The sequence below is a fragment of the Phragmites australis genome, chromosome 8 (assembly GCF_958298935.1).
Source record: "Phragmites australis chromosome 8, lpPhrAust1.1, whole genome shotgun sequence".
NCBI classification, from domain to species: Eukaryota; Viridiplantae; Streptophyta; class Magnoliopsida; order Poales; family Poaceae; genus Phragmites; species Phragmites australis.
This window is the reverse complement of record NC_084928.1, coordinates 15,524,398-15,547,662: the sequence shown is the minus strand read 5'-3', so window position 1 is coordinate 15,547,662 and position 23,265 is coordinate 15,524,398.

Sequence of the window (23,265 nt, the reverse complement as noted above, 5' to 3'; positions counted from 1 at the left end):
AACTAATGCGTGTGTGCTGTTTTTGGTCGATATGTCTTGATTGAGGGTTCCGGGCGTAGGAGCGCTTTGTTTTATGTATTTGCATGTTATGAGGAGTGTTGGTGCTGAGTTATGGTTATGTTTAGGTGGTGGTTCTTCGTCTCACACTTGAAGTTGCCCATTATCGTCGGTAGAAGGTAAGTAAACGTAGCTATGTTGTTGCTACCGTTTTGACTTGTTATTTTCATCACCTACACCTTTATTTCAGAACCATAACAATTTAACTGTGATCTGAACTTTATGTTATGCTTTATGTTTAAGCATGTTTAATTATTGACTTATATCTATCCTTACATTGCTACAATTCTTGTGAGCTATATTGTTATTTGACTTGAGGATGAAGTTGAAGTATTATTGGTAGTATACTTTAATGCAATTGCAGCATATTTCTACCATGTGCACTTGCATTTGTATATGCATTGGAAGTTATGTCGTAAAGATACGACTGTACCGGTACACATCGTACGTTGCCCGAGGAGAGGTGCGATGTAAAAGAAGACATATCATTGCATTCATATGCATTCTTGGAAATTAATAACATTTATATGTTATTGTGGATATGAAGTTACACATGTGGTTGTGATCTTTATTTGAAGTTATTCTTTAATGTTATTAATACTATCCTAACATGTCTTATGTCTTGAGAAAATTGTATTAAATCGATGCTTAATCAACTTGTGGTTTAAATAACTTGTCAAAATAAGTTTGCTTGCTGGGATTTTATATCTCACCCTTGCATTACTCCCTCCAGGTATTTGATGCATGTCGTGAAGGGATGGGAATGTAGTAGCACGTTTTGCACTTCATGCCTATATTTTTTTTTATCATTGTGTTGTAATAATAAATAAAGTTTAGTCCTTAGAGTCGTACGTTTGAAGTTTAAAGTGTGGTGGTGAAGTTAAACTTAATATTTTCCTTTTGGTTCATGTTATGATGTTTTTATCCGTTATTGTAATAATCTGCATATCTTGTTTATCTGTGTTAATGCTTTCACGATGCTTATTTTCATAGAGGAGATGCTGCCATTTTTTTTATTATTATGGCAAGTTATAGGTTGCATAGTTTAGTGACATCCCAGGTTTTTGACGGCCCTGTGGTGTTCCAAGCCTGCAAATGTCTCCGTTTGAAGCCTTGTATGGAAGGAAATGTAGAATACCGCTGTTCTGGAATGAAACAGGAGAGAGTCAGGATTTTGGCCCAGAGGTTCTACGAGATGCAGAAAAGCAAGTCCAGATAATTCGAGAAAATCTGAGGATTGCGCAATCCAGACAAAAAAGTTATGCTGATAACAGGCGAAGAGAATTGGTTTTCGAAATTGGAGATTTCGTCTACCTTAAGGTTTCTCCTATCAGGGGTCTTCGTAGATTTAAGGTTAAAGGAAAGTTATCACCAAGATTCATTGGACCCTTCAAGATATTGGATAAGACAGGAGAGGTAGCTTATCAGTTGGAATTACCGCCTCAACTGTCAGATGTTCACGATGTTTTCCATGTTTCCCAGTTGAAGAAGTGTCTTTGAGTGCCGGAGGAACAATTAACAATAGAGGAACTAGATGTTCAGGAAGATCTCTCCTATATAGAGTATCCTGAGAAGATTATTGAGAGATTAGAAAGAGTAACCAGAACCAAGGTAATACCAATGTGCAAAGTGCAATGGAGTCACCACTCGGAAGATGAAGCAACTTGGGAAAGAGAAGAAGATCTGAAGGCGGAGTTTCCTCATCTCTTCTCTGCTCCATGTGAATCTCGAGGGCGAGATTCATTCCAAGGGGGGTAGGTTTGTAACACCCTAATTTTTCCACCTTTAGAAATTTCTTAAAATTTGCTAAAATTTAAAATGAGTTTACATAATTTAAAAAAGTAAAATCCTATTTTATATGAAAGAATATATATTTGACATAGGATATAATTGATTATTTTGCATTCATGTTGAACTAGGAAAATAGGATTTTTTTTTGGTTTTTGATGGAATTTATTTGAAGAGAATTTGCTTTGATTTCGAATTTGAAATTTGGATTTGAATTTAGAAAGAAAAGAAAAAGAATAAATCCTTTCTCGGGCTGCCTTTTCTTTTTCCCCAGCCCAGCAGCCGCTTCGGTTTTCTCCCGCCTGGACCGTGCCCTGCCTCGGCCCACTCCTGCGCGCCAGCCGAAGACGCCTGCGCTGAGCCGCTTTCACCTAGCGGCCAACATGTGGGCCCCGCATCTCAGGCCCTTCTTCTTCCTTCGGTTGGACTCCGACTCGGACATGAACACGCGCCGACCGCCGCCTCCCATTCAAATCCGAGCCCAACCCGAACCCTAGAGATTCTAGAAAGTTACCAAATCAAATCCCCATACCTCCTCTATCTCTAACCGGCCTTATCCCTAAAAATTGCGCGTTTAAACGAGGAAATCGAGCTCGAATTTGGCTCCTCCGTCGCCGAACCCTACTCGGACTTGCCCGGCCAACCCGAGCCTCCCCACTTATATATATGCGCCCCTACGCCTCCCCCGAAGCACCAAACAACTTTTCCCCAGCTCATCGAGTTCCCAAAGCCGTAGCGCCCTCCCCGCGAAGCTCCGACCGCCCGAAGTCGCCGCCGTCGTCGCCAAGTCTCTCCGGTGCCGCGCCACTTTCGGTAAGCCTCAAAACAGGTTCACCGTCCCCTTGCAGTCGTTTTCCGCCGCTTGTCATCGTGCTCCGAGGCCGGTGAGGAGGTCAGCACCTGTCTCCGGCGAAAGCGCCGCTGCTACCCCTTGGTCGCTGCCGTCCCGTTCCTCTTCGGCTGCCGATCCCCCCCTCAGTCGTCGGATTCGAAATCCACGGCCAAGATTAGATTGCATCTATACCCCTTCGTTGGCCAGTAGCAGTTCGCCATGTGTCACCTTTAAACCAGTTAGCGTCCCATGCCTCGTCACCCTTCCACGTGTGCGACACATCAGATGCTCAGCCCTTGTGTCATGCCTAGTTAGATCCAGTCAGCTGCCACGCAATAAAAGGTGTTTTCTAGTAGAAAAATAATCACAGATAATTCCTTTAACTGGTAATTTTGTAGTTTAGCCCCTAAACATTTCTGAAATAACAAAAAGAGCCATGTCTTTTTACAGTTAAGTCCCTATACTTTTGAATAATTACATTTAAGTCCCTCTATTTTTACAAAAAGGTCCCTGAACTTTCTGTTTACTTCAAAATAAGCCCTTTTCTTTTCCAGATTTAACCCTAGATTTGTTTTTACCCTAACTTTTTCATCGTTGCTCCGATTTAAGCGATTCTTGCGCCGATAGATTCATTTTTCAGTGCTCTTTCTTTCTAATCAGTTTTTATATTGTTGTTTTCTAGTTTTGTGCTCTGTTCTTAGTGTATCTTGTTTTTTTGTTTACCAGTTATTGTGCAATTAGCCGACAACGTCCTGGATCAATTTGAGGAACATCCAGACCAGGAGCAAGAATACACTGAGCAGTAGCATGGAGAAGGCAAGTGTCCTTGATCATATTGAACCTATATTTTAAATGTTTTATTTTACAAAATTGCATGCAGTGTCAATATGATGGGTAGTCACCTATGTTAGGGTTTTCCTTAGATTTTCCCTTATCATCCCTTGGAACCTAGATGGTTTATGGTTAGTTGTCTTTTATGGGTAGATTGCTTAGCCATGCTTTTGGGATGTTGAAAAGTGTCATAATCTTGACTAATGAACATATGCAATAATGATGGTTAATATGTTAATGGTGTAGCAACATGGAACCTTAGGCCTTGAGCAAAGTGGTGTTGATGGTTGTCATGGTTATGATGTTGGTTTAGTGTTTCGTCAAGTAACCTAAGTAAGGACCGGTTCGTGGAGCGACAACCAAAGAAGTAACGTACCAACCACGAGGCTGATATGGGTAAGGCATGACATACTGATTAGAGTCTATCCAATGTGTGTTGGGTCAGCACAAAAGGGGGCTTCTGGGTAGGAGCTTTGCTTGCGTAAAGCCTGGCGGTGAAACCTAGTGGGCAGACACATACTGGATTAGTCTTTGGTTAGTGGAAAGTGTCATACAGTGATTCTTGATGGCACACCACTGGCGTGTGTTAAGTGTCTTCCAAACACGGCAATATGGAATTTACTGACTTGTAGGGAAAGCTGGACAACCTCTGGAGAGTGTAAAACTGTTATAACAGCCGTGCTCATGGATATGAGAGATTTGGATCCTCACATGATTAGAGGGTGGATGGTTATGGGTCTGGTACAGGAAGTACTAGATGGTGTGGTTTTGGTTATAGTACAGGGAGTACTAAATGGTTGTGGTATGTAGGGTGGGGAGCCTTGTGTTCTAGTTGTTAGATTGTTTGGGTTACATTCATTTAATACTTGATTAATGCTTTTGAGTCCGAATGTGCTTTCATTACTCGCATTTACGCAACTATACCATGTGTTAGCCTATTCCTGATATAAGCCAGCATGTCATTATTTTTCCCACACTTGTTGAGTACTCTATGTGCTCACCCTTGCTTTCTCCTACAAAAACTTATGCTGCTCAGTGGAAGACTTTGAGGATTTTCAAGACGATGATCTAGTGTTCTAAGGAGCGTGTCTTCCAGTCGGTGCCTGTGGAGTGTTTGGTCGCCAATGTTTTTGTCCCGCTACCGTCGCATAGATGCTGTCATTTTGGTTAATTTTTGAGGTTGTTTAGGTGAAGTCTTCTATGTGTAAGAAGTGAACATTTATTTAATTAAGGTATTGCTTTTGCTACTTCACCTATGACGTCCTTATGTGTGTTAAACTTCCTGGGCACACATAAGCCGCACTTGGTTTTGTCCGTTAAAACCGGGTGTGACAGCATCCGGTGAAGGTAGGTGTGCTCTCTGGTCAAAAGTTTCTCTCTGCAAATATTGGTCCGGTGACATACTCGGGTGAGTATAAATGTGATGTTGGAATATCCGGTGTGTAAGACCGAGTCTTAGAGTTCTGACCGAGTGAACTCGCTGGACGGTCTGATGTTCTGGAGTTTGTTCTCACCAGACCATCCGGTGTTCAGTCCGAAATCGAATCAAAGTGGATTCGTGGATTTGTTTGGATCTCTTTCGCAATTTTGGCCGAACAGGGCGTGTTTAGGGTTGGAATAGATTTCTACTTTGATTCCCTAGGTTCAAGACCATACCCCCCTTATAAATAGTCGAGGGGCGGAGGCCGATTGCATATCCATCAGTCAGTCACATCTATTGCATCTACTTTTTGTTTTGCCTTTACTTTCCTGCAATTTACAGTTAGTTCTTCACTGCTACTTCGATCCCCTATGGTTAGAGTGGTAGTTCTTTGTCAATTGGCTCGTAAATCATCTGGGTGGCGATTCCCAAGGTTGCCAATCGAAACTTTTGCTTGTTTGCTTGTAAACAAGTCACGCATCGCTACGAAAAGTGACAAATATCCTTGATGGACCCGTGTTGGTGATGTGTTGCCCAATTCTGCGCCAACAGAACCCTAGCTTGGTCACTAATTAAGTGTGTTAAATTGAGAATGCAAGTGAGATAGCTAATTGAGTACAATTTTCTCATCATCGGATTATCCTGCTGCCAAATCCAGACTTTGCTTCAAGATGCAGCAAGTATAGATGTAAATAGTGGGATCAGCACATTAGTGACAAGTGATAACATCACATGTCACTAAAGATGTCACTAGTGATGGGTGAATTTACCACTTGTCACTAATTACCAAGTCCCAGTGATGGGGTGGTAAATCCATCCTTCACTGTGTCCCGATCATTAGAGACGGGTTGTAAGTTCACCCATCACTAATGATATGTTTATAAATAATGGGTGCGGGAACTCTAGCCTCCGATTTTCCTAAGTCCCACCGCGCCCGCCACGCATTCCTCCTTGCCACCTTCTCCCAGTCGTCCCTGAGGCCGCCGCCGTCTCCCAACCATCCCCATCCCCTTCCCTGATGCCATCTTCCCCAGCGCCTTCGTCCCCGACTACCTCGACGCCGAGGAGCCCACACCACCGTTGTTGGAGGGTGAACTCCTCAAGCAGGGATCCGGAAAGACCCCCTTTGAGATTCGGCTGGGGGGATGATTCTGAATCTAATTTGCGGTTGAAATAAATGGGCGTAAATGCGACGATAGGTGGGATGGAATGGAAGGATCGAATGCAGAATGCAGTAAATGCACTGAAGGTTTTTAGACAGGTTAGGGCCGCACTAAGCGTAATACCCTACTCCTGTGTGTATGCTATAAATACTCTGAGAATGACTCTCAGAGATGTTACTGGTTACAAGAATATTTGTCTATCCTAGAGCTTCGGGCTCGTTGTTCTTCGGTGATCTCAACTTTTGTGCTTGTACTGGACCTCTGTTTTCTTCCTCGGCTTCTTCCTTGTCTCCCAATTTTCTGTGTCGACCGGCCCTTCCTTAAATACTCGCCGGTAGTAGCGTGCCCAGAAGGGGAGGGCACAAGTTCCAAGGCGCCATAAATGGAAAGCAACCATCATGGGCTACTGCGCGAAGTGACGGGGAGGGTTGAAAACGCACCCCCGTCCGATCTGTTCGCCAGATGCCGTTTTGCAATGGGCACCATGGGGAGGGCCCACCGGGCAGCCACTGAACGGCCCGACGTGCCCGCTCGGTCAGAGCAGGTTTGACACAGCAAGGCGACAGGTGGGGCGCCTTGGGCTTCATGATGCTATCTGGAGGCGCGCCGGATAACGCGGGATGGGACCCGTGCATTAAATGTCCCCACACCTCCCTGCTAGGCCGTGTGATAGGGACTGACACCGAGCGTGGCAGGAACAGTTGGAAGTGACAGGCCACGCGCCCTCTTAAATGCGGCATCGGGCCTTTCACTGGTTGACACCTCACCGCTGGACCTCTGTGGGGACCACCGGCGAAGGACTTCTGAGACCGTCGGGGAACCGATTGCTCGGGGGTCACTGTTCACAACCCCGAGCACTCTCTCCCGGATATGCCCTTTCTTGGTCCTCGGGGAACCGAGTGCTCGGTGTAGGGATGAAAACGGACGGGAACGGTCGGGAAAACCCTCTAACCATTTTCGTTTTCACATTTTCTCAGCTGGACGAAAATGAAAACGGGATAGACGGGAACGGAAACGGTCGGGACATAATCGGATGGTCGAAAACGAACTAATCCGATAGGGAAAATGGCGGTATCGGTCGGGATTCGAAAACACAACGAAAACAAAAACCCACAAAACCATCAAGACATGTCAACATGTATAAGTTTAACATGACTACAATAAATGCATCATCCATGCTTAGTGAGATAACATATGATACAACATAACGATGACATGTATATATTTAACCACACAAACAATAAGTCTCAAACAGATACATAAGTGAACAATAGTACAAATATCCATACAACCACACAAAGTCTTAACATAATAACATCGAACCACTAGTCCACCACGACGTCAACATATGACAATAATAGGACAACAAAACATGAACATAAATATTCTTCAATCACTCTCGGCCTACAACTGCTCATAATCATTCATCACATCTGGATCACTTGCTATTTCTTCTTCTTTCTCCCATAATTTTACAATGCATGAAAAAAGGACATGTTAGTCAGGATGTACATGAAGAAAAATAACTTGCTAAGTGCTAAAGGCCTAAAATTATAGAGTTATAGTATTGCATATTTACAGTTAAGAGAACAACAAAAAAAAGAGCATAGCTAGAGAGCGAGTGTGTGATCAGCTTCGGACATCCATGCATCAAAACGACCAAGAGATTCTATGCACCTCCAGCCTTGTACCATGAGAGGATAGCATAAGTACGGTAAGTACCTCATGCATCAGTTTATTAGAAATGATCTCTAGAACCTCGAGATCATCCACAATGGAAGGAAAATTCTTGGAATCTAAAAAATCAAACAAAGACACATACATCAGTCAAAGAAAATAACCAATTATTGCACAATTATAAATGGAAAACTATTTAAATTATCACCTTTTCTTGCTGCAGCTACCCAATCTTTGGTGCAAATTAATGCTTGTACCATCTCAGGATCAAGACGGCTGCGATAAGGATCAATGACACGGTCACCAGCACTAAAGGCAGACTCTGAAGCAACCATTGACACTTGTATGGCCATCATATCACAGGCAATTTGTGAAAGAATAGGGTAATCTTCTGTATGGTTCTTCCAATATGCTAAAATGTCAAATTGGCTCTGCTTCAAAAGTGGCTCTGCCATGTATTTGTCCAACTCACTTAGGCCATCTCTATCAGGGCCACAATCATCATATAAGAAGCTTTCTAGTTCATCATTTCTATTTCCCATGAGCTCATCTACTGGGTTTGTAGGTTCATTCACATTACTCTTTGCCTTTGAAGATATAGGTGCAGAACTAGCGTAAAATCGATACACCTTTTTTACAACACTAACAAACTCTTCAAGGTGAACTTGATACAAACCACCATAGAACTTTCTCATGTAAAATTCTACAAGCTTTTTCTTGTACCTAGGATCAAGAAAGCATGCCACTGCAAGAGCAGTACTAGACTTGTTCCAATATTTCTCAAACTTTGTATCCATAGCAGTTGCCATTTCACTAATAATGAAATTTCCACTAACTTTCCATTTATCAAGCAATTCTTTTATCTCACAGAAACCTTTATAAAACATATTTGCAGTTGGATATAAAGTACCAGAGAGAAGTTCAGTAAGATCATAGAATTTCATCAAGCACTGAAAAATAGTTATAGCCATATTCCATTCATCAGAAGATGGAGAAATTTTCTCGTACCTACGGCTATCCGAGGACTTAAGCCTCACAAAAGCAGGCTTGTAGTACAAGGCATCCCACAGCATCAGATAAGTTGAATTCCACCTAGTTGAAACATCAAGTGAAAGACCCTTCGTTGTATCCAACCCACACTCAGTGGCACACTTTATGAGTTCCTCCCACTGCAACGGAGAGCCCTTTACAGCTAGTACAAGTGCTTTAATCTTCTTAATTGTTTTTGCGATTACACTTAGACCATCTCTAGCAACCAAATTGAGTATGTGGCAGGCACATCTCACATGAAAAATATACCATCACAAACTAAAGAAGCATGAACATCCTTGAGATCAGTAATTATGTCGTTAACTGCCACTTCATTTGCACTAGCATTGTCCAAAGTCAATGCAAACAATTTCTTCTCAATGTACCACTTGACCATAAGTTCAGAGAAGGTCTGTGCCAACTTCTTACCAGTATGTCGTCCTTCTACATGAAAGAAACCCGCAATTCTCTTCTGAATATGCCAATCATCATCTATCCAATGAATGGTGACACACATGTATGATTTGTTTTGACATGATGTCCACATGTCCATGGTTGCACTAAAGCGGCAATGAACATTTTTAAATTGTGCATACAATTTATCCTTTTCTTCCAAATATATGTCCATGATTTCCTTTCTAGCAGTAACACGAGACTTGATTGGAAAGTTAGGGCGCAATGATTTAATAAACTCAACAAAGTAATCATGCTCAACTATATTGAAAGGATACTCATGCATGATTATTGCCAAATACAATTTCTTGAGACTAGCTTCCTGATCATACCTGTAAGGCTCAACAACAGTAATGTCTTTTCCATGATCCTTTTCCACTTTGAGTTGTTGCTGCCCTTTTACTATACTATGAGCTGACTTCAAATGGTTCCAAAATCCGGATGTTCCATGATAGCTCTCAGCCCTATATTTGGACTTGCAATTTGGAAAGTTGCAATATCCCCAGCACTGCTCATACTTCTTCCCATTCACCTCTACTATATATGTTTTCTTGGTAAAGTACTGCCAGACATCAGATGTGCACTTCTTCTGCCGCTTTGTAGTTGTCTGAGATTCTGCTCTATCATCAACAATAACAACATTAGGATTTGGAGCTACATCATCACCCTGCTCATGTGTATGTGTGCCACTGCCATCGGTGCCAATAGAAACCCTCTCAACTATAGGTGTTGTAGATGACGCTGACACACCGAGATGTACACTCGAACTAACACTTTGAACTTCGTTTGCCTTTCTCTTTGGTCCTGACAAGAATCAATAATACAAGAATCAATAATGAGCAATGTCTTGTTCCTGTGCTAGATATTACAACAGATTCTTGAATAAAAAAACAAATAAATGAACACATGACATTATATCATTGTCATGGGAAATTCGAATGAACACTTTCTAAAATCATCATTTTATTTTCATCACAGTGACTAGAACACTTCCTAATATTTTATTTTCATCACAATGACAGTCAATATCGCAACATTTCATTTTCATCACAATGAAGAGATATATTGCGATGATTGATGGTCATCACAGATTTACCTGTAGTAGAGCTGTCGGTCTTAGCATCGACTGTAGGCGGCGGCGGCGCCTCTAGGAGCAAGCGACCTAAACCAAGATACTTCTCTGGTGGCCTCGAGCTAGAAGGGGCTTCTCCAGTTGGTAGCATTGCGCTGCCGCTCACTTCACAAAGCTCACTTGCTAGTTGCTCTGGACAAAGCACACTGCATACAGCAGCACAAAGCGCACTTGCTCTAGACTTCTTGAGGCTGGACAAAGCTCACTTGCTCTGGACAAAGCACACAGCAGCACAAAGCGCACACATCAGTACAGCACAATTGCACAAAGCTCAGTACAGCACAATTGCACAAAGCTCACTTTCTTAGTTGCTCTGGACTTCTGGAGCGCGGTCACCATGGAGCCGGATGCCACGGAGACGGAGCGCTGGCGGGGCGGGCCGGCGGCTGGCGATTGGACGTCGCCGAGCTCCTGGCGGGCGGCGGGCCGGCTGATGAGCAAAGTTGGCCTGATCTTCCGATAGGTAGCAATAACTCAGTGGGTGGAGAACTCAACGTTGATGATCCAAAGGCTTCGACCCGAACAGATCATCTCCCTTGCAATCACTACACCACAGCTCCGATGGTTATCAACCGTGTCGCGCGGTTGACCTCGCCAAGAAGACTCAATCCCTGCAAGCGTACCGAGAACACAAGCAAGAACGTAGAAGATGCAATCTGAAATATTACGAATTGAATTCAAGCACTCGAAGTCGGGGTTCCACAAACACTTGCGGCGGCCTAGTCGGTCCGGTACAAGAGCGAAAATCTCACAACTGTGTGTAGATCAATATCTAAGCAAAACGCAACCCTAATTAGGGCGGTGGCTACTGTATATAAAAGATTAGGGTCGGCCAAGGACCCCTGGACGCGTCCCTAACGGACTCCAACACGATACACGGCCCACGGCCCAAAAGATGGTGGCATAGCACCCTGACAGATTCTGGACATCCCCTTGTTTCGACGATTCCCGTTGACTCAGAAAGAATTTGGACATGGGACCAGTCCCGTTGGAAATATTATCTCCTTAGATTTCCAACCATGTGTAGAACGTCAAAAACGGAGTCCGTATGCGTCCTGGGCGACGATTTTAGGGCGGACTGGTCCTGGACTCCGAAACGGACTCGAACTGGATTGGGCCTCCACCTTGGCTTGGGCGCCCTTGCTGTTCTTCTCCCGTGTTCCTAAGTAACAATACATCACAATTATTCAGTAGCATCCCATCCTCATCAAAATATAAAGGAACACTAAGGAACGAGCTCACCTCATGATTTAGTTGACGTGCACGAGCTCGTGTCAATGGACCTATTGTTGGAGGAATACTCGGTGTGTGTGTATCCGAAAGAGTGATGTCCTCATCACCCGATATGGGCTATACGAGTATACTGTTATGTCTTTCGGATTAACCAATGCCCCAGCCTACTTCATGAATCTCATGAACAAGGTATTTATGGATTATCTGGACAAGTTTGTAGTGGTGTTCATTGATGATATTCTAATTTTCTCTAGAAGCGAAGAAGAACACGAAGGACATTTGAGAATTGTGCTACAGACACTCAGAGAACATCAGTTGTATGCCAAGCTTAGCAAGTGTGACTTTTGGTTAGCAATGCTTGTTCTAATTTCTGTCAATAGCCTAGAATGCTCCTGCAAGGCTTTGTTGAGTTTTCCTTGGATACACAATCCTTAAAATCCGACGGAGAGCCATCACCTGACATGGTTAGTATAAAATAAAGGACAACAAATATTATCCCTATCAACTACTAGGTTGTGGAAGGTGGAATCACACACACTCAAGCGTCTTACCACGCTCTTACAAATGTTCTTACCAATGCAGCAAGGAGGAACAATCGGTGACGAGTCTGGAAGCGTGGGATGATTGCAAGAGTGAACCTGTTCGGATCAAAGGAGGTGGAGCTTGGAAGGCACAATATGGTAGCAAGGGTTACCAATAATTGTAATCAGAAGAGCAAAGCTAAATAAGTGTCCAAAATATGAATCACAGTTGCTGGTCTATCACGTGTCCCTAGTCCTAGCACAACAGCTGAAACAAAGCTAAAAAGGATGATCAGAGAAAGACACAGCAAACAGCACAATTATCTGGGTGTTCTCTATGTGCTCCTCTTTTTTGTCTTTTAGCACTAGTAGGAATCACGAAAAAAAAATTTCGTATTTTTCTGATATTTTTTCTGAACTACGAGCACACAAGCAACAACCACAGAAATTTTCAACTCAAACGGATGCAAGATGTGGCCTACAGAAAATCAAGCACATTCTCTGAAAAGCGTGCGAAAACTTCGCAGCTCGAATACTCAATCTTCCAAGCCGAATTTGGGAAAAAAATTTCGGCGGAACTCGGTAAGGCGGGGAGCAACGGATGTAACTTTTTCTGTAGATGTCCGTGAAAAACACTTTTGCCTGATTCCGAGTCCGTATGAGAAAGTTATGACTGTTTTACTGAACCCCTGTCAAGTTAGGGTTTTTTTTTTCAAGCAACTCTTGCAGAAATTGACCTCTTTAAGGTATTGCAAACAATAGGATCGCGAGATGAACAAGGATGGCAGTGGTGGCAGGGCAATTGATACAAGGCGGCTTGCGACCTATCTAGGGTTGGCGTGGCGGAAAGTAACACAAGGCGGCTCGCAGTGGCAAATCGAGTAATGTGGTGGCTCGACTTGTTGGCGGGGATGGTGACGATGGGATAGCGGCGTGATCAAAATAGCACGGAGCGTTGACTAAAAACCAAGAACACGACTCTAAAACCAGCAACAAGACTCGACCACGGACACAAACTCAACAACGCGCAGCTGAAAAAAAATTGCAAAGGCACAAAGGGTTCTAGGGCAGCGGAAATTGACGAAATTTTTTTTTGGCTTTTTCTGGACTCTAGGTAATTAAAAACAGACTAATCTAAAGGGGAAGACGAAATTACCTAACGGGCAACCTGAAAATCTGATATCAGTTGATGAGCAATGTTGGCCTGATCTTCCGATAGGTAGTGATAAGTCGGTGGGTGGAGAACTTGACGTTGATGATCCAAAGGCTTCGACCCGAACAGATCGTCTCCCTTGCAATCACTACACCACAGCTCCGATGGTTATCAACCGTGTCGCGCGGTTGACCTCGTCAAGAAGGCTCAATCCCCGCAAGCGTACCGAGAACACAAGCAAGAACGTAGAAGATGCAATCTGAAATTTTGCGAATAGAATTCAAGCACTCGAAGTCGGGGTTCCACAAACACTTGCGGCGGCCTAGCCGGTCCGGAACAAGAGTAAAAATCTCACAACTGTGTGTAGATCAATGTCTAAGTAAAACCCAACCATAATTAGGGCGGCGGCTACTGTATATAAAAGACTAGGGTCGGCCAAGGACCCCTGGACGCGTCCCTAATGGACTCCAACACGTTACACGGCCCAACGGCCCAAAAGATGGTGGCGCAGCACCCTAACAGATTCTGGACGTCCACTTGTTTCGACGATTCCCGTTGACTCAGAAAGAATTTGGACATGGGACCAGTACCGTTGGAAATCTTATCTCCTTAGATTTCCAACCATGTGTAGAACGTCAAAAACGGAGTCCGTATGCATCCTGGGCGACGATTTTAGTGCGGACTGGTCCTGGACTCCGAAACGGACTCGAACTGGATTGGGCCTCCACCTTGGCTTGGGCGCCCATGCTGTTCTTCTCCCGTGTTCCTAAGTAGAAATACATCACAATTATTCAGTAGCATCCCATCCTCATCAAAGTATAAAGGAACACTAAGGAACGAGCTCACCTCATGATTTAGTTGACGTGCACGAGCTCGTGTCAATGGACCTAGTGTTGGAGGAATACTCGGTGTGTGTGTATCCGAAAGTGTGATGTCCTCATCATCCTCCCCCTCTTGAATTGGAGTCCGTGAAAAATTTTTTTGCCTGATTCCGAGTCCGTATGAGAAAGTTATGGCTGTTTTACTGAACCCCTGTCGAGTTAGGGTTTTTTTTTCAAACAACTCTTGCAGAAATTGACCTCTTTAAGGTATTGCAAGCAATAGGATCGCGAGATGAACAAGGATGGCAGCGGTGGCAGGGCAATTGATATAAGGCGGCTTGCGACCTATCTAGAGTTGGCGTGGCGGAAAGTAACACAAGGCGGCTCGCGGTGGCAAATCAAGTAATGTGGTGGCTCGACTTGTTGGTGGGGATGGTGGCGATGGGATAGCGGCGTAATCAAAACAGCACGGAGCGTTGACTAAAAACTAAGAACACGACTCTAAAACCAGCAACAAGACTCGACCACGGGCACAAACTCAACAACGCGCAACTGAAAACAAAAATTGCAAAGGCACAAAGGGTTCTAGGACAGCGGAAATTGACGGAATTGTTTTTTGGCTTTTTCTGGACTCTAGGTAATGAAAAACAGACTAATCTAAAGGGGAAAACGAAATTACCTAACGGGCAACCTGAAAATCTGATACCAGTTGATAAGCAAAGTTGGCCTGATCTTCCGATAGGTAGCGATAAGTCGGTGGGTGGAGAACTCGACGTTGATGATCCAAAGGCTTCGACCCGAACAGATCGTCTCCCTTGCAATCACTACACCACAGCTCCGATGGTTATCAACCGTGTCGCGCGGTTGACCTCGCCAAGAAGACTCAATCCCTGCAAGCGTACCGAGAACACAAGCAAGAACGTAGAAGATGCAATCTAAAATATTGCGAATTGAATTCAAGCACTCGAAGTCGGGGTTCCACAAACACTTGCGGCGGCCCAGTCGATCCGGAACAAGAGCGAAAATCTCACAACTGTGTGTAGATCAATATCTAAGCAAAACCCAACCCTAATTAGGGTGGCGGCTACTGTATATAAAAGATTAGGGTCGGCCAAGGACCCCTGGACGCGTCCCTAACGGACTCCAACACGATACACGGCCCAACGGCCCAAAAGATGGTGGCACAGCACCCTGACAGATTCTGGATGTCCACTTGTTTCGACGATTCCCTTTGACTCAGAAAGAATTTGAACATGGGACCAGTCTCGTTGGAAAGATTATCTCCTTAGCTTTCCAACCATGTGTAGAACGTCAAAAACGGAGTCCGTATACGTCCTGGGCGACGATTTTAGTGCGGACTGGTCCTGGACTCCGAAACGGACTCGAACTGGATTGGGCCTCCACCTTGGCTTGGGCGCCCATGCTGTTCTTCTCCCGTGTTCCTAAGTAGCAATACATCATAATTATTTAGTAGCATCCCATCCTCATCAAAGTATAAAGGAACACTAAGGAACGAGCTCACCTCATGATTTAGTTGACGTGCACGAGCTCGTGTCAATGGACCTAGTGTTGGAGGAATACTCGGTGTGTGTGTATCCGAAACAGTGATGTCCTCATCACCGGTGGCTGGCATGGAAGCCATGGAGGCGCAGCCCTGGCGGGGCGGGCCGGCGGCTGGCGGGAGGACGTCGCCGAGCTCCTAGTGTGCGGCGGGCCGGCTGCTGGCGTGGACGTCGCCGAGCGCATTCGGGCGGAGTGGCGGTGGGTACTGGCGGGCGCGGGCGGGTGGAGTGGCGGCGGGTGCCGTCGGGCAGCGGGCGCTGGAGTGGAGCCTGGAGCGTGCGGCCTGGGCACCTAGCTGGCGGCGGGCACTGGAGCCTGGAGCGCGCGGCCTGGCTGGCAGCGGCGCTGGAGGGCGCAGCGCAGTGCGCAGTAGCGTTAGCGTGGAGGAGTTGCCGAGTTGGGGTCTTGGGGATTGGTGGCTGGGATTGGGAGCCTGGCCGCCTAGGAAGGCTGGGATGACCGGATGATCGACTGGAATACCGTATGGAAAATGCTAGCAGGCCGGCAGACCGCAGATGGGCCTTCGTGGGCTAGGGTTGATGTATTCAGGCCTTATCCCGCGAAGGAAAAACGGGATGAAAATGGAAATATCCCGAATAAAAACGGGAAAATAACAAAACGGACGAAAATATCTCAAACCGTTTCCGGTACTGTTTTGCAAGAGCTATACCGTTTTCATCCCGTTTCCGAATAAGACCCGAAAAAACGAAAACGATCGGAAAAAAACGGGATACAGCACCGGGACGGGACGGAATTTTCCCGTTCCGTTTTCATCCCTAGCTCGGTGGCCACTATTCACGGCCCCGAGCACTCTCTCCTGGAATTGGTTGTTCGGGTCCTCGGGGAACCGAGTGCTCGGGGGCCATTGTTCACGGCCACGAGCACTCTCTCCCGGAGCTGGCTTCCTTGGATCCTAGGGGTACTCGGGTGCTCGGGGGCCACTGTTTCCAGCCCCGAGCACACCCTTCCCGGTACTTGGCTGTTTTGGTCGTCAGGGGACTTGAGTGCACGGGAGCCACTGTTCACGGCCCCGAGCACTCTCTTCCTAGCGCTTGGTCTTCTCGGGCCATCGGGGAACTCGGGTACTCAGGGACCACTGTTCATGACCCCGAGCACCCTCTCCCAGGACTTAGTCTTCTCGTACCTCGCGGAGATGATCCCCTCGAGAGGGCGCCACGTGGTGAACTGCTGATCTGGCCTCAGGACTCAGGGACCCCAAGTTCCTGTGTCACCGACAACCGTGCTCTGTACCGCCATCATCCTCATCCGTCGAGGTAGGCCTCCCGTCATCCCCTCCTTGCCGATGCCTACCGCCATTGTCCTCATCCGCCATTGTGAGTTAATTATGTGCATTCTACCATACTTTGTGTGCCGGGGGTGAATGCAAATGGTATGTGGATTATATTACTCAATGATAACGGCGGCTAAGTGAGGTTGTGTGTGACAGCGTAGTCTACTTAGGTGTGACAATATGAACTTAGCTGTTCCGCATAGATGAATTAGGCGTGCTGTTATGTTACCCATTTAACACTTACTATTGAATACTTAAAAACCCCATGTGTTCCTAATGTTGACCCTTGAGTTGCGATTTCTATGTAGTATTTATGGTAATATAGGAGATAGAGGGTATGTGAATCAATGGTTAGAAGTTTAGCACGACCATGTTGAATTTTTGCTTTTCAATATGCATAAATATGGAGGCTACAGTACATGCTATTCTTGGGAATGATCCGAGAATTAAGAGTGTGTTGTCACACATACCGATGATATGAGATAGCTAATTTGGCATTTGGATGGCGACATCAGTCATAACCCGCTTTCTGAGAGTATAACTTGATAACATAAACACGTTCTTGATGTTTATATGCTTAGAATATGCAATTTCCATGTTTACCTATTTTTTTCTTGCTTATGTTCTGTCCTGACATTAATTCTTATTTTTGTTTATCTACTATTGTATATTCTTGTCACTAATGTATGCATATTGCACAACAAGTTCATGATGGTTAAAATTTTCTTTGTAAGAAAATCCCAAAAATGAATTTAGGTTGCGTAACCTATTATGTTGTCTCCCATTCAGGAGTGTTTGATTATAAATATGACTTGGCAACTCATCATATTTATAAGAAGATGCTCCCGAATTGTCCATGTACTTTGAACAGTTCGAGGATATGTGGCTCAAGTAGTAGGTTTCTGTGCTCTTGTATGGTTCTAGAGAGAATTTCAGTGGTGTCTCCCTGTTGTTCTCCGGACACACCCTCTCGGCTCGTTGTCGAGACGTGTATTTTGAGAACAGCACGGAGGTGCTGCCGAAATTTTCTCCAAAACTATACAAGAGCATGGAAACCTACTCGGGCCACATATCCTCGAATGGGATTAGAACCTATCTTTTCCTATTAGAAATTAGGTAGGATCTTTCGCTTTAGATAAGAAATACATCATATTTTCATAAATTCATATAAAAGTGAATATAGTTACTATGTTTATACAATTGTATCTGCATATTCAGATCTACTAGATGTCTACCAACGAGTCATCGGGATCCTCTAACGAAGCACAAGCCAGTTAGATGTCTGCGTAACTAGGCCCTAGTGGAGCAATAGTACGAAAGGCAAGGGCACAAGCAAAGTGGCCGACTGAAAACATTACCCTCATGGAAATCGATGATGATGGTGTGCCTATAGAGAAGAAGGCCCTCTAGATGTTGCAGAAGCTCGCATGCCTTAATGCTTGGGAGAGGGTGCCATCGACCCTTTAGAAGTTCAATGACCTCCCTATGAATCAAAAGAATGCCTTGTTCAATGATGGTGTCAATACGTTTCTAGTGTTCCCGGAGAACATGAATGTGAAGGCTTGCAGGGCTACTATGAAAATGATCGCCAAACTTTGGAGAAGCCACAAGAGAAAACTTGTGAACGAGTATATGTCAAAAGAGTTGGAGCCCTTCAGCAAGTATCCATATATTAAAAGAGAGGATTGGGAAGCTTTTGTGGTGTTGAAGAGCTCTGAGACGTTCCAAATGGAGAGTTCAACAAAGAAGCAGCTTTGGGCAAAGAATAAGCAGAATCACAACCTGAGCACAGGCGGGTACGTGGGGAAACGGGATAAATGGCAGGTGGAGGATGCAAAGTTAGCCAACGAAGGCCACGAGAATCCTTGGTTGCAATTCCTGGCATGATCGTAATCGCATTTGCACGCGAGGGGTACGCTATAAGATAGTGGAGAAATCACCTTCAAATCTAGTGAAACCGAGACAGTCACTCAAAAGGTGAAAGAAAGAGAAACCTACTCGTCCGAAGGTTCATTTACCAGTGTCAGGGAACATGACATGCTCTCCACTGCGCTGGGAAACCCTGAGCACCCAGGTCGCATTCGAGGCGTATCCAGTTCCTAGGGCTGGAAGTTAGGGTTTCCCAAACACGTCGTGATGTAAAGAAGAGGAAGTGGTCGGTCCCAATACATGTGGAAGCATTGACCCAGTCAATCTGGGAGATCGTTTATCAAGACGTCATGGAAAGGTTTGTGGCACACGAAGTCATAATTCCTAGTGCACCAATAGGTGGTAGCCCCATTGCTGGACAAAAGAGTAGTCAAGCCTCCAGGGAGGTTGAACAACCAGTCTTCTCTCCATCTGTGGAGCTCGATACCATAGACCTTCTCGATGAGCCCACGCCGTGCTCGCTGGTAATTAGACCTGGAGGCTGCTATATTAAGGTTGCAAAGGGCCAGGTGCATCCAAATATCCAGGTGTTACATAAGGTCTCGATACGTCATGGCTATGATGTGGTCTTCGTGGATTTTGTACATGCCAATACCATGGACAAAGATTTGCCCGTCCCCCCCCCCAATGATGAGATCAAAAAACTGAGTCAAGCTTGTCTTCAAAGGATCTAATGGAAGAGGGGGGACATCGTGGTGCACACGGTATCTAGGAGTGATCTGCCTTGATGTTCAAATTCCCTACCCGAACCTCAGCCTCAAGATGCGCTAGTTGTGTCGCCTTTGCCCACTCTGCCATCTATAGTTAAGCAACCTAAGGGCAACCTAGAGAAGAAGAAGAAGCCTTTTCCCACTCCATCTACAAGTAAGCAACCTGAGGGCAGCCCAGGGAAGAAGAAGAAGTCCAGGCCAGGGTCCAAGAAGCAGCTGCCAAAGAAATCCATGTCCTCTAGAAAGGACTCAATCACCGAGAAGCATTGGATAGGAGAAGCTTGGACTAAGGAAAACCCAAAATTCAAGCTTGGGAAGCCCTTGCAGCCGGCAAATGCACTTCGGCGGGCTGGACAACCTTGTGTTGAGTTGCATAATTATTGCCTGTAAGGTTGTAGAGAGAAGAAGGTTTCCATTGTCTTAGATTACCAAAATTGTCACTTCTTGACTAGGGACAGCTACTTCCTTGTGGGCTTCAACAACTTATAAGACCTCTTCAACCTCGATGGCCTGGACGTGGGGTTATTGCGATGCTTTACATTGTAAGCCCTTTCAAACTAGAAATTCATTAATTATTACCACTAAATTCTCAAATCTAACTAATTTCTTATCTATATACACTTGATACAAGAAATGAGGAAGAACGAGCCCTTAGGATTCCTTAACCCCCAAAATTTGACGATTTCTTTGATGGAACAACAAAGGGAATTCATTGTGGAATATGTGTCTAGGGCAATGAGCCACTTTTCAAAGAGGGACTATCTAATGGCCACCCACAACACTGGTGGCCATTGGATCTTATTGGTCATTGCCTCCAAGTGGAACTTGGTCTGGTACCTCGATTCATCAAGACTAGTGGTGGGACCTAACGGTGAACGGGGACAACGTGACTATACTTTCGTCAAATAAATCCTCGACGAGTAAGCTGTTCATGACTTAGGTTACATATTAAACTTTTCAAACTTACACCAAATGTTGACTATTGGATCCCGCTCGCATGTAGGGCTTTTGACATTTATATGCGATGTGATCCAAAGTACAATTCGAAGGAGCCCCACACATTGACACATAAGACCACCTTCATGTTAAGTGCCAGCAGACGTATTTGTAAATACTCTAGTCCTACATTTTTTCCTTTTGGACTGATGGTTTTTTCCCTCTCCAGTGTCACCAAAAACCACCGGGCAATTCCTGCAGATTCTACGTTGCGTGTCACATACTGCTATTCATGGCAGCAAAGGATAAGAAATCCCCAGATGTAAGATAATTGTATAGTCTTTTCATAGTTGCTTTTATTCATTACAAATATCCGATGATAAAATGATTTTGCTCACACTAATTGCATTTTTGCCATAACTACTTTCATTCAGCAGCAATTCTGCTTACCGGATGGCAACATCGAGGGTTCTGCACTCTCCAACATTCGAGCATGGATCGCCTCTTTCTTAATAACCAAAGTTGTCTCTTCGAAAGGTGAGTTCTATTGTAGGGAGGCGGGCTCTGAATTATGTAATTTGTGGTTGCACTTTCGACTTATGTAATTTATAACTATCTTGATGTAATTTGTGGTTGCACTTTCAACTTATGTAATTTGATATTGCACTTTCAACTTATGTAATTCGAGCTTGATGTGGACTTGCACCGTTGTACGTTTCAAGGACTTTTGATTATGTAATTTGTGGTTACATATCTCGTGACTATGACATGAATGTATCTGGATGTGTCTTATTTGCAGGAGAAGATGGCTGCCAAATCCTGACATTGCTTCAGGATGCAGCTAGGAAATAGGTAAATCCCTTCGGGCAATGAGACTATTAGTGATAGGTGGTAAATTCATGGGTCACTGATGACCAAGCCCCAGTGACAGGTATCTTTCCAACCCATCTCTGGAACTTAGTCATTAGAGAAGTGTTGAAAAGATACCCGTCACTAATGACTCATAACACCTGAGATGCGTTGTAGCTACCCATCACTAGTTCTAGTTAATTAGTGATGGGTTGTAAATACACCTGTTGGAGCAAGAGTTCGTCTTGCCCCAGCAAGTACGGTGATAGTTTCTTCTAAGGAGGAGACTCAAGCTTGGAGACAAAGTTTAAGAGGAAGGAACACCACGAATGTATTGATGGTAGAAAAATGGATTGATCTGGGGAGAGTATCACAGCGTGACTCGGTGTTTTTTCACCTCTGTGTCTTTCAGCTGTCTAGCCCCCTCTAGCCAGGCGACCATGGCTCCTATTTATAGTGTCGTGTATAGCTTGGCGTACAAGTTATCACAATGTACAAATATCTGGGATCTAACCGAACTACTAGGCCTTATCCAGGATAACTAATTTCTACCCTACCTGGGAGATAAATATCCATCGTAGTAACTATCGTGGTGCCTGCCCCCTGAAGGGGGCGAGCCGGTCGCTAATTGCAGCTCGGCACCGCACTATCAGGGGTGTCAGGATAGCCTCCATTATGCCTGGGTGTCAGAGTGGCGTCCACTAGCCTAGGCTTTTAATACCGATCACTTCCTTGCAGGCAAAGTATGACTGGTGCTCCCCTTCTATCAGATCTTTCCTGATGCCTGATGACTCACCCTGTAGCCTCCGGGAAGCCGACCCGAGCAACTGGAGACAGGGGCCTTGGGAGGCATGGCTCTGGGAGGTGAAGACTTCAGGAGGCAGGACTCTGGAAGGCTGGGGCTTTAGGAGGCCAAGGCTTCGAGAGACTGTGATTTTAGGAGATCAGGCTTTGGGAGGATAAGCCTTCGGAAGGCCGAGGCTTCAAGAGGCTGGGTTGGTTAAGCCAAAGGGCAATCGGGGGTCCTTAACAATGACCCCCAATAGTGCCGTACTGTCAGGGGTGTCAGGGTAGCCTTAAATGCACTGGGGTGTCAAGATAGCACCACTTGCACCAGCATTGATCGCCCATCACTTCACATCGGGACGATGGCAGGGGGAGACATTTTTCCCCTTGATATTGTCTTCGGAGGCCTGCTGTATTGTAGGCTTTGGAAAGCCGCCCGGGGTCCACAACCTCCGGGGGTCAAGCCTGCTGCTGAGAGTTCAGAGGCCAAAGGCTTCGGAGGGGCCAGGCGTGGTTCCTAGTCGTGGTTAGGATTCGCAGGTACGAAGATGTGGCACAAAGGAGCCCGATGCCTTCGGAGGTTGAGCCTTTAGCTGAGGATCCGGAGATCAAGGCTCCGGAGGGACCTAGATAGTAATCTTTAACCATTATCCTCAGTTTGATTTATTTTCCCCCAACAACACCCGTCACTAATGACTCGATCACTAGTCACAGGTTGTTGTTATCACCCTTCACTAATGACCGAGTCTTAGAGACGTGTTGGAATCTACCCGTCACTAATGACTCAGTAACCAATGACGGGTGGTGAGAAATCGTCACTGATGACTCTGTCAGTATTGACAGTTTGTAGTTAACACCCATCACTAATGATAGCCACGGTGACAGGCAGCGGCCTGCTCAGGTCATAGGAGACGGATTTTAGTGATAGATCTCAATTATGACCTGTAACTGGTGATTATCATTAGTGATGGGTCCCAATCCGTCACTAATGTTTTATCATTAGTGACGCAATAAGAGTGATGGGTGCCATAACTGTCACTAATGATGGTTATCACCCGTCACTAATATGTTTTTCTGGCGTAGCGCATTCA